Source organism: Drosophila mauritiana, unplaced genomic scaffold, assembly GCF_004382145.1.
Source record: "Drosophila mauritiana strain mau12 unplaced genomic scaffold, ASM438214v1 Y_38, whole genome shotgun sequence".
Lineage (NCBI taxonomy): Eukaryota > Metazoa > Arthropoda > Insecta > Diptera > Drosophilidae > Drosophila > Drosophila mauritiana.
The window spans coordinates 84684-94411 of NW_022881583.1; the positions used below are offsets into that span (position 1 = coordinate 84684).

Here is a 9728-nt window from a genome sequence, read left to right on the forward strand (position 1 = left end):
TTTTTTAATATATTTTTCAACGTCAAATGACGCTGACCTTTTATTGTCCTCTGATTTTTGCTTAAAAATATATAGTGACAATTTGTGGCAAATTACATTTTCGGATTTTTTGGCTGCACATATGCATGCCATAGATTAAAGTTACATTAATTTATAATTTAAATTTGCAGGAGAACATTTTTGAAATATTTGTCGGTAGTTTATGCGCGCCATGTTTTTGAAATATTAGTCGGTAGTTTTTTGCGCGCCAAGTTTTTAAAATATTTGGCGGCAGTTTTTGCGCGCCATAGAATTTAAATTTGAATATTTTTTTTTTTTTTTTTTTTATATTTTCAACGTCAAATGACGCTGAACTTTTATTGTCCTCTGATTTTTGCTTAAAAATATATAGTGACAATTTGTGGCAAATTACATTTTCGGATTTTTTGGCTGCAGATATGCATGCCATAGATTAAAGTTACATTAATTTATAATTTAAATTTGCAGGAGAACATTTTTGAAATATTTGTCGGTAGTTTATGCGCGCCATGTTTTTGAAATATTTGTCGGTAGTTTTGAGCGCCATGTTTTTTTTTTTTTTAAATATTTGGCGGCAGTTTTTGCGCGCCATGGAATTTAAATTTGAAATATTACATTACTTAGGAAATAGCTTATGGAATAGGAGAAAATAGTTATGGTAAGTAATTTTTTTAAAAGATGTTTAACAATGATTTGATATTTAGCGATGAGTCTCTAGCTGATGGCGGCGATTTACATTAATTTATAATTTAAATTTGCAGGAGAACATTTTTGAAATATTTGTCGGTAGTTTTTGCGCGCCTTGTTTTTGAAATATTTGTCGGTAGTGTTTGCGCGCCAAGTTTTTGAAATATTTGGCGGCAGTTTTTGCGCGCCATGGAATTTAAATTTGAATATTACGTTACTTAGGAAATAGCTTATGGAATAGTAGAAAATAGTTATGGTAAGTAATTTTTTTTTTTTTTTTTATATTTGGAGGTACGGAGACAGAATGAATTCTGTTCCGCATCCACAACTTTATTTTGCCTTTGATTACAATAAATGCAATATGTAGGTACAATAATTTGAATTTTTGGGTTTAACATAGCATGGGGTGAGTTTGGGGCTTGGACATAGTTAGTTAGTATTAATTTTAAGTTAGTATTTTGTAGGCATGGATTTCAGACATTGACATGATTGGTAACATTATCAGCTTGCATGTTTGTTTACATTTTTAAAATGAAATTATTTTGCAATAAACATTAAATTTTAGACTAACATTGTTTTATTTATTTCTTTTCAGGTACCCCCATCAGAAGGACAGGAGCACCGAGTCGCAGAGAGCCTCAGGAGTCATCACAGGTAAGTTTTGTTGCATTTTGGCAGTGGTCTGTTGCGGCCGCTGGAAATGGGCCACTTGCAACAATTTTGTCCGGCCGGCGATTGCAAGTTATTTGTTCTTGGTTTTCAGCATCCCTCGCTGCCGTCATTTGGTGAGTATAGTTGTATCGTCAGTGGCAGTTTTATGCAATTGTTAGGATATATTGCAGATAAGATTGCCGTTCATCAGGTAGAGGAGATGCAGTGAGTTGCCCACGCAGCTGTCATTGCATTTTTTGAGAGCTGCTGTCTATATGGTGGTGGAGTCGTCTCGTGGCAAAGAAGTCGTCAGAGAGGATTGTGGCTCGGTCTGTCACCGAAGGAAGCCAGGTGCGCCGCGTCTTGTGGCCATAGCGTCAGGATTGGCAGCTTGGAGCCGCCGTTTTGAGATTTGTTGCAGAGAGCCGCCGCAACGGAATAGCCATGGAAATGGATGCAAAAATAATTTGGTAAGTATTATATATGCTATTTGTTTTTTTTTTTTATGATTGCATTCAATTTTTGTAGTTTCAGGTACATTGAGTGGAATTTTTTTTTTTTTTTTTTTTTTTAATATTTTCAGCGCCTGTTGGTGCTGTCATTTTATTGTACTCTGATTTTTTGTTAAAATATATAGTTACAATTTATGGCATTTTACAGTTTTGGATCGGCGGCAGTTGTGCTCGCCATGGTTAAGAGAGTTATTTAAAAAATTACAATTTCGAGGACGATTTTGATTTGCTTGGCAGCAGTTATTCGCGCCATGATTTGAGTTCGGATTTTACGTTAAGTAGACTTAGCTTATGGTAGTTAACATTTTTATAAGTAGTAGTAGTTTTAAGCTTCAGTTATGAGTAGTAGTAGTTTTAAGCTTAAGTTATAAGTAGTAGTAGTTTTAAGCTTAAGTAATTTAATAAGAGAAAATTTGTAGTATTAAGGGGAAACAGTTTTGGGTGGATATATATTCTAATTTAAATTTTTGTGGCATAGGATTCCAGCGATGAGACTCTGGCTGATGGCGGCGACGACGAGCAGTTGCTATCATCCGAGGAGATAGATAGCACTGTTGCCCATCCTTCACTTTGGTCTCCATTATGTCCGTCCATTTTGTATGCTGCGTTCCGTCTTGTTCACTTTGGTTAGCTGTTGCACTGGTTCCTCTGCCGGATTTTTAATCACCACTGACGCGCCGTTTTGGTCGGGAAGCCTAGGCGGGCTATTGGACTTCGATAAATCGGAGGGAAAAAAGCACGGCTAGTAATCGGTGTTCTGGCGATTTTCCCGTCAGAATGGTTACCGATATATCGCTTCGCGTTGGCCGATGTCATTGGTCATTATCAGTAGCTGGTCTCACTACTCCTGGGCTTCGATAAATCGGAGGTAAAAGCAGCCTAGCTGGTAATCGATGTTCTGGCATTTTTCCCGCCAGAAACGTTATCGATACCCTGCTTCGCGTTAGCCGGTATTCCAGGTCATTCTCGGTAGCTGGTCTCACTACTACTTGGAAAAGGGAAAAAGAAATCATATGTTACCTTTGTTGATGTAAATTGTGATGTAGTTTTTTCTCCTATTTGGTACCGCAAACTAAATATTATTATTTCTTTCAGCGTCGCTGCTCATCGCGCCACCTCGGAGATGCCATCATGTACCAGGCATCGGCCAATCTGGCCCGTCAGACCTGATGCAAGCGTCCAGTCTGTGACGGGTGGAAAAAGCGCCGCAGTCAGCGTCGTCTGCAGTAAACGCTTCGGTTTGCCAGGAATGCAGTTACATACAAATCTGAAAGGAAAAGGTGATCCAATTTCTTTCTTCCAGATTTGAGCGCCGGTGATTGTTATCCAGGATGATTTTCCAGTGGTCAGGTTAGGAGTCGGTAAAACAATGATCAGCTGGCTCGCCATAATATTCAGACGTCCGGAAAGAAGGATTTGTCCACCGGATAATCGTCGTACGGCAAAACGATTGGCAAGGAATGCGACTGCGGCAGAACCATTCCCTGCTACTGCTGTCGCTACCGCCGCTGCTGTTGTTGCATTATGGTGGTGGCTGAGTCGCCGCCGCTGTTGCTGCTGGTGGTGAGTGCGTAGCTGCTGTTGTTGTTGCTGGTGGTGGCTACGTCACTGCTGTTGCTGCTGATGGTGGTGCCTGCGTCGCTGCTGTTTCCGCTGCTGGTGGCGACCGCGTCGCTGCTGTTTTTGCTGCTGGTGGTGACTGCATCGCTGCTGGTGGTGAAATGCGTCGCTGCTGGTGGTGGCTGCGTCGCTGCTATTGCCTCTGCTGGTGGCCGACCGCGTCGCTGCTGTTTTTGCTGCTGGTGGTGACTGCATCGCTGCTGGTGGTGAAGTGCGTCGCTGCTGGTGGTGATTTCGCTGATTATAATTGCTTTTATATTTGTTTAATTTTTCAGGTACGTTTGTAGCAGCTAATATTAAGGCCGACGCAACTGGGATGCCAAGGTTTGCGATTAATCTAGAGGTAAGTATTGTGTTTGTTATTTTAATTTCATTAATATTTGTTTTTGTTTTCAGGTATATTTGTAGCAGCTAATGTTGATGTTAAAGCCGTCGCAGCTGGGATGCCGTGATTTTGGGTTCTTCAAGTTTGCGATTAGTCTGGAGGTAAGTATTAAGTTTGTAGTTATAATTGCATTAATATTTGTTTTTGTTTTCAGGTACATTTGTTGCAGCTCATATTGAGGCCGTCGCTGCTAGGATCCCGTGGTTTTGATTTCTTTACATTTGCGATTAATCTGGAGTTAAGTATTACGTTTGTTGTTATAATTGCTTTTATATTTGTTTAATTTTTCAGGTACGTTTGTAGCAGCTAATATTAAGGCCGACGCAACTGGGATGCCAAGGTTTGCGATTAATCTAGAGGTAAGTATTGTGTTTGTTATTTTAATTTCATTAATATTTGTTTTTGTTTTCAGGTATATTTGTAGCAGCTAATGTTGATGTTAAAGCCGTCGCAGCTGGGATGCCGTGATTTTGGGTTCTTCAAGTTTGCGATTAGTCTGGAGGTAAGTATTAAGTTTGTAGTTATAATTGCATTAATATTTGTTGTTGTTTTCAGGTACATTTGTTGCAGCTCATATTGAGGCCGTCGCTGCTAGGATCCCGTGGTTTTGATTTCTTTACATTTGCGATTAATCTGGAGTTAAGTATTACGTTTGTTGTTATAATTGCTTTTATATTTGTTTAATTTTTCAGGTACGTTTGTAGCAGCTAATATTAAGGCCGACGCAACTGGGATGCCAAGGTTTGCGATTAATCTAGAGGTAAGTATTGTGTTTGTTATTTTAATTTCATTAATATTTGTTTTTGTTTTCAGGTATATTTGTAGCAGCTAATGTTGATGTTAAAGCCGTCGCAGCTGGGATGCCGTGATTTTGGGTTCTTCAAGTTTGCGATTAGTCTGGAGGTAAGTATTAAGTTTGTAGTTATAATTGCATTAATATTTGTTTTTGTTTTCAGGTACATTTGTTGCAGCTCATATTGAGGCCGTCGCTGCTAGGATCCCGTGGTTTTGATTTCTTTACATTTGCGATTAATCTGGAGTTAAGTATTACGTTTGTTGTTATAATTGCTTTTATATTTGTTTAATTTTTCAGGTACGTTTGTAGCAGCTAATATTAAGGCCGACGCAACTGGGATGCCAAGGTTTGCGATTAATCTAGAGGTAAGTATTGTGTTTGTTATTTTAATTTCATTAATATTTGTTTTTGTTTTCAGGTATATTTGTAGCAGCTAATGTTGATGTTAAAGCCGTCGCAGTTGGGATGCCGTGATTTTGGGTTCTTCAAGTTTGCGATTAGTCTGGAGGTAAGTATTAAGTTTGTAGTTATAATTGCATTAATATTTGTTTTTGTTTTCAGGTACATTTGTTGCAGCTCATATTGAGGCCGTCGCTGCTAGGATCCCGTGGTTTTGATTTCTTTACATTTTTTTTTTTTTTTTTTAATATTTTCAGCGCCTGTTGGTGCTGTCATTTTATTGTACTCTGATTTTAGTTTTTTTTTAAATATATAGTTACAATTTATGGCATTTTACAGTTTTGGATCGGCGGCGGTTGTGCGCGCCATGGCTATAAGAGTTATTTAAGAATTACAATTTCGAGGACAATTTTGATTTGCTTGGCAGCAGTTATCCGCGCCATGATTTAAGTTAGGATTTTACGTTAAGTAGACTTAGCTTATGGTAGTTGAAATTTTTATAAGTAGTAGTAGTTTTAAGCTTAAGTAATTTAATAAGAGAAAATTTCTAGTATTAGGGGGAAACAGTTTTGGGTGGATGTATATTCTAAATTAAATTGTTGTGGCATAGGATTCCAGCGATGAGACTCTAGCTGATGGCGGCGACGACGAGCAGTTGCTATCATCCGAGGAGATAGATAGCACTGTTGCCCATCCTTCACTTTGGTCTCCATTATGTCCGTCCATTTTGTATGCTGCGTTTCCTCGTGTTCACTTTGGGTAGCTGTTTCACTGGCGCCTCTGTCGGATTTTTAATCACCACTGACGCGCCGTTTTGGTCGGGAAGCCTAGGCGGGCTATTGGACTTCGATAAATCGGAGGGAAAAAAACACGGCTAGTAATCGGCGTTCTGGCGATTTTCCCGTCAGAATGGTTACCGATATATCGCTTCGCGTTGGCCGATGTCATTGGTCATTATCAGCAGCTGGTCTCACTACTCCTGGGCTTCGATAAATCGGAGGTAAAAGCAACTTAGCTGGTAATCGATGTTCTGGCATTTTTCCCGCCAGAAACGTTATCGATATCCTGCTTCGCGTTAGCCGGTATTCCAGGTCATTCTCGGTAGCTGGTCTCACTACTACTTGGAAAGGGAAAAAGAAATCATATGTTACCTTTGTTGATGTAAATTGTGATGTAGTTTTCTCCTTTTTGGTACCGCAAACTAAATATTATTATTTCTTTCAGCGTCGCTGTTCATCGCGCCACCGCGGAGATGCCATCGTGTACCAGGCATCGGCCAATCTGGCCCGTCAGGCCTGATGCAAGCGTCCAGTCTGTGGCGGGTGGAAAAATGCGCCGCAGTCCAGCGTCGTCTGCAGGAAAAGCTCCGGTTTGCCAGGAATGCAGTTACATACAAATCTGAAGGGACAAAACTGATCCAGATTTCTTTCTTCCAGATTTGATACGCCGGTGATTGTTGTCCAGGATGATTGTCCAGTGGTCAGGTAATGAGTCGGAAAAACAATGATCAGCTGGCTCGCCAATATATTCTGACATCCGGAAGGAAGGATTTGTCCGCAGGATAATCGACGTCTCATACGTCGTACAGGCGAACCTGTTGGCAAGGAATGCGACTGCGGCAGAACCATTCCCTGTTACTGCTGTCGCTGCCGCCGCTGCTGTTGTTGCATTATGGTGGTGGCTGCGTCGCCGCCGCTGTTGCTGCTGGTGGTGAAAGCGTCGCTGCTGTTGTTGTTGCTGGTGGTGACTACTTCGCTGCTGTTGCTGTTGATGGTGGTGGCTGCGTCGCTGCTGTTGCCGCTGCTGGTGGCGACCGCGTCGCTGCTGTTGTTGCTGCTGGTGGTGACTGCTTCGCTGCTGGTGGTGACTGCGTCGCTGCTGGTGGTGTCTGCGTCGCTGCTGGTGGTGACTGCGTCGCTGCTGGTGGTGACTGCGTCGCTGCTGGTGGTGACTGCGTCGCTGCTGGTGGTGACTGCGTCGCTGCTGGTGGTGACTGCGTCGCTGCTGTTGCTGTTGGTGGTGGTGACTGAGTCGCCGCTGTTGCTGCTGCCGGTGGCGACTGCGTCGTTGCTGTTGTTGCTGCTGGTGGTGACTGCGTCGCTGCAGTTGCTGCTGATGGTGGTGACTGCGTCGCTGCTGATGGTGGTGACTGCGTCGCTGCTGTTTCCGCTGCTGGTGGCGACCGCGTCGCTGCTGTTGTTGCTGCTGGTGGTGACTGCGTCGCTTCTGGTGGTAACTGCGTCGCTGCTGGTGGTGACTGCGTCGTTGATGTTGCTGCTGATGGTGGGACTGCTTCGACGCTGTTGCTGTTGCCGGTGGCGGCTGCGTCGCTGCTGGTGGTGACTGCGTCGCTGCTGGTGGTGACTGCGTCGCTGCTGGTGGTGACTGCTTCGCTGCTGTTGCTGCTGTTGTTGCTGGTGGTGGTGACTGCGTCGCTGCTGTTGTTGCTGATGGTGGTGACTGCGTAGCTGCTGGTGGTGACTGCGTCGCTGCTTGTGGTGACTGCGTCGCTGCTGGTGGTGACTGCGTCGCTGCTGATGGTGACTGCGTCGCTGCTGGTGGTGACTGCGTCGCCACCTTGTGTACCCGATCAGCTGAGGGCTAGCGCCAGTGTCTCCGTTCGCGTTTATAAGACGCTGCTGTTGCTGCTGTATTAGCTACGGGCTGGCGGGCGGTGCTGACCTGGAGACGTCGTTGAGCTGCTATCCGGCCGGATCGTCGTCGTCTTCGCCATTATACGGTTCGTTGTTGCTGTTTGCCGCACCGCCACGGAGACGCTAGCTTGAATGGAAATAGCCTGCCTGGCCCGTCTACCCTGATGCGAGCATACAAACTGCAGCTGGAGGGAGGCATTCGTCGAGTCCAACGTCGTTGCCAGGAGACATGCTAGGTTAGCCAGGAATGCACTTTTGGTACACGACTGTGAAAAATGGATGGATAATACAAGTTTTCTTCTTTCCAGGGTAAAACGCCTCTGTTAACTGGTCCAGTGTGTTGACCAGGGTCAAGACAAAAGGTCGGGTCGTCAAAATTTCCAAGTGGCTGTTGAGGCGAGAAAACTCCCTGCTGTTGCTGCAGCTGTTTGTTGTTACTTCTGCTGGGGAATGTGTTTACGCCTGCTGATCCCGTTTATTAATGAAGGCGCTACTTGTTGCTGCTGAACTGGCATCGGAGTGGTGGGCGAGAGACAAGTTGGCATCATTCTCGAGGCTCCCATCAGGCCTGGTCATCTTAAGTTCCAGTGTCACTGATCACCACATCCTACGCGGTGATGCCAGCATGTATCAGGCGTCGGCCATTCGGGTCCGTCAGCCCTGATGCAGGCATCCCAATTTTGGCAGGAAGGAAAACAAGCGCCGCAGTTCTGGTGCTTTTACAGGACACGCCGGTTTTCAGGAATGAAATTTTATTGTATATTTTAGGAAAGAGAAGGAGAACTAAAAAATTATTCTCTTTCTTTCAGGAAAGCGGTGGTGAAGTGCCAGACTAAGCGGCAGATGGAGCCATCATAAAGCGGAGATTGTTTCAGGCACAAATCCATCAGTTTGGAATGAGAGACGGATCACCAGTGATGCATTCACCATCTCGCCAGGATAGCGCAATTCGAGTGCGCAGTCTATATCATCCAGTAGGTGTTATAAGTTAAATTTTACCATTTATATGTAAGACATTTCCCTTTTTTAAAATAACCTGAGTGAGCCTTTAGCCTTTTTTATTTATTTCTTTTCTATTTATATGTTTTGCCACCCCTTCCGCCAGTTTTGGTTAATTCTGTCTTTTGCTTTTCTCTGATTTATTTTAATTCTGTTCCTGGTCTCCTTCGTAGTCGGGTAAGATTATTCTCTGTACATTTAGTGGTTGTCTTTTAAATCTTTCTATTATTTCCTGTCTGGTTAGATCGCCCCTTCTATATTGCTTATTGTATAGGTTGATTTCTGATTCACACCATCTATCTGGAGGCCACTTTTGGCTTTCCCTTTCCCTTCTTTCGCTCTCTTCCTGTTTTTTTATTCTTCTAAGCTCTTCCTCTTCTTCCTCTAGTCTCAGTAGGGTGGGGAGTTCGATTAGATGTGTTTGCCTTATTTTATCTCTCTCACTTCGCTTTTTTAGGGTTCTGCAGTCGTCTAGATCAGGGATTTTTAGAAGTTTAGGTGAGAGGGTTTGTCCAGTCTGTTTTAGGGTGATATGGTCCCTTGTCATTTTCAAGTACCTCTGCCTGCTTCTTACTAATCTGTTCGGGATAAAGTGCCTAGAGAAGATCCTGCGAACAGCTATATTTGGGTGTGATTTTATGGTTTCTGAGAACCTGTGGACAGCCTGTTGGTAGAATTCTTCTACTGTTTTGACTCCAAATCGTTCCCTTATAGTTTCGTTTTTCGTATATCTTCCCGCTCTAAATATGTCTCTCATTTTCTTATTTTCCGCAACTTGTATACGTCTTATCTGTGCATCCGTAACAAGGGGACCCCAGGCTGCTATTGCATACTGCCATATTGGTGACAGGACTGACTTAAGGATCAGCATTTTAGTCTTTGTAGGGAGTTTGCTCCTTCCGTTTAAGACCCATGTCAATTTTCTGTAGGCTGTAGTGTATTTGCCCACCAGCTTTGTGACGTGTGAACTAAGGGTTAGCTTGCTGTCAAGGATTACGCCAAGGTAT

The 9728-nt window shown here is 43.4% G+C and overlaps 2 long non-coding RNA genes across 11 annotated transcripts; both read left to right on the forward strand.

Annotated features, from left to right (window-relative positions):
* The first annotated feature begins 3391 nt into the window (after positions 1 to 3391).
* On the forward strand, positions 3392 to 5338 carry LOC117150154. Of its 10 annotated transcripts, none has more exons than XR_004460721.1 (10): positions 3392 to 3431; positions 3764 to 3831; positions 3885 to 3974; positions 4028 to 4232; positions 4286 to 4375; positions 4429 to 4633; positions 4687 to 4776; positions 4830 to 5034; positions 5088 to 5177; positions 5231 to 5338. It is a non-coding gene; the product is annotated as an uncharacterized LOC117150154 (long non-coding RNA). The 10 variants fall into 10 exon arrangements; XR_004460722.1 differs by lacking the exon at positions 3392 to 3431 and adding an exon at positions 3676 to 3699; XR_004460726.1 differs by lacking the exon at positions 3392 to 3431 and having other exon boundaries at positions 3722 to 3831; positions 4830 to 4912; positions 4967 to 5034.
* Positions 5339 to 7569: 2231 nt separating this feature from the next.
* On the forward strand, positions 7570 to 8773 carry LOC117150155. The gene is made up of 2 exons (XR_004460730.1): positions 7570 to 7958; positions 8031 to 8773. It is a non-coding gene; the product is annotated as an uncharacterized LOC117150155 (long non-coding RNA).
* Positions 8774 to 9728: the final 955 nt, after the last annotated feature.